We start from the raw sequence: 1,864 nt of genomic DNA on the forward strand, positions 1-1,864 counted from the left end.
CCAATATTTCCACTCTTATTACTGCTTGCTGTGTGCTCCACAATATCTGTGAGAGTAAGGGGGAGACGTTTATGGCGGGGTGGGAGGTTGAGGCAAATCGCCTGGCTGCTGGTTACGCACAGCCAGACACCAGAGCACAGGAGGGCGTGGTACGCATCAGAGAAGCTTTGAAAACCAGTTTCATGACTGGCCAGGCTACGGTGTGAAAGTTCTGTTTGTTTCTCCTTGATGAAACCCCCCGCCCCTTGGTTCACTCTACTTCCCTGTAAGCTAACCACCCGCCCCTCCTCCCTTCAATCACCACTTGCAGAGGCAATTAAGTCATTGTTGCTTCACATTCATGCATTCTTTATTCATTCATCACACAAATAGGGGGATGACTACCACGGTAGCCCAGGAGGGGTGGTGCAGGAGGGAAGGAAAATGCCACACAGCACTTTAAGCACAGCACTTTAAAAGTTTACAACTTTAAAATTTATTGAATGACAGCCTTCTTTTTTTTTGGGCAATCCTCTGTGGTGGAGTGGCTGGTTGGCCGGAGGCCCCCCCCACTGCGTTCTTGGGTGTCTGGGTGTGGAGGCTATGGAACTTGGGGAGGAGGGCGGTTGGTTACAGAGGGGCTGCAGTGGCAGTCTGTGCTCCAGCTGCCTTTGCTGCAGCTCAACCATACACTGGAGCATACTGGTTTGGTCCTGCAGCAGCCTCAGCATTGAATCCTGCCTCCTCTCATCACGGTGCCGCCACATTTGAGCTTCAGCCCTCTCTTCAGCCCGCCACTTACTCTCTTCAGCCCACCACCTCTCCTCCCGGTCATTTTGTGCTTTCCTGCACTCTGACATTATTTGCCTCCACGCATTCGTCTGTGCTCTGTCAGTGTGGGAGGACAGCATGAGCTCGGAGAACATTTCATCGCGAGTGCGTTTTTTTTTTTCTTTCTAAGCTTCACTAGCCTCTGGGAAGGAGAAGATCCTGTGATCATTGAAACACATGCAGCTGGTGGAGAAAAAAAAAGGGACAGCGGTATTTAAAAAGACACATTTTATAAAACAGTGGCTACACTCTTTCAGGGTTAACCTTGCTGTTAACATTACATACATAGCACATGTGCTTTCATTACAAGGTCGCATTTTGCCTCCTCCCACCATGTGACTACCCCCTCAACCTTCCCCCCTCCCTGTGGCTAACAGCGGGGAACATTTCTGTTTAGCCACAGGCAAACAGCCCAGCAGGAATGGGCTCCTCTGAGTGTCCCCTGAAGAAAAGCACTCTATTTCAACCAGGTGACCATGAATTATATCTCACTCTCCTGAGGATAACACAGAGAGATAAAGAACGGATGTTTGAATGCCAGCAAACATACACTGCAATGCTTTGTTCTACAATGATTCCCGAGGACGTGTTACTGGCCTGGAGTGGTAAAGTGTCCTACCATGAAGGACGCAATAAGGCTGCCCTCCCCAGAAACCTTTTGCAAAGGCTTTAGGACTACATCTAGGAGAACCGCAAATGCCAGGGCAAAGTAATCCTTTCACATGCTTGCTTTTAAACCATGTATAGTATTTTAAAAGGTACACTCACCAGAGGTCCCTTCTCCGCCTGCTGGGTCCAGGAGGCAGCCTTGGGTGGGTTCGGGGGGTACTGGCTCCAGGTCTAGGGTGAGAAACAGTTCCTGGCTGTCAGGAAAACCGATTTCTCCGCTTGCTTGCTGTGAGCTATCTTCTTCGTCCCCAAAACCTGCTTCCATGTTGCCTCCATCTCCATTGAAGGAGTCAAACAACACGGCTGGGGTAGTGGTGGCTGAACCCCCTAAAATGGCATGCAGCTCATCATAGAAGCGGCATGTTTGGGGCTCTGACCCAGAGTG

General features: G+C 50.2%; 1 long non-coding RNA gene across 1 annotated transcript; it reads right to left on the reverse strand.

Annotated features, from left to right (window-relative positions):
- Window positions 1-451: 451 nt before the first annotated feature.
- Window positions 452-1,654, reverse strand: LOC142068462 (uncharacterized). Its single transcript, XR_012664293.1, has 2 exons — window positions 1,579-1,654; window positions 452-993 (listed from the first exon to the last, which is right to left on the reverse strand). It is a non-coding gene; the product is annotated as an uncharacterized LOC142068462 (long non-coding RNA).
- Between the last annotated feature and the right edge of the window lie 210 nt (window positions 1,655-1,864).

The sequence above is a fragment of the Caretta caretta genome, chromosome 11 (genome assembly GCF_965140235.1).
Source record: "Caretta caretta isolate rCarCar2 chromosome 11, rCarCar1.hap1, whole genome shotgun sequence".
Lineage (NCBI taxonomy): Eukaryota > Metazoa > Chordata > Testudines > Cheloniidae > Caretta > Caretta caretta.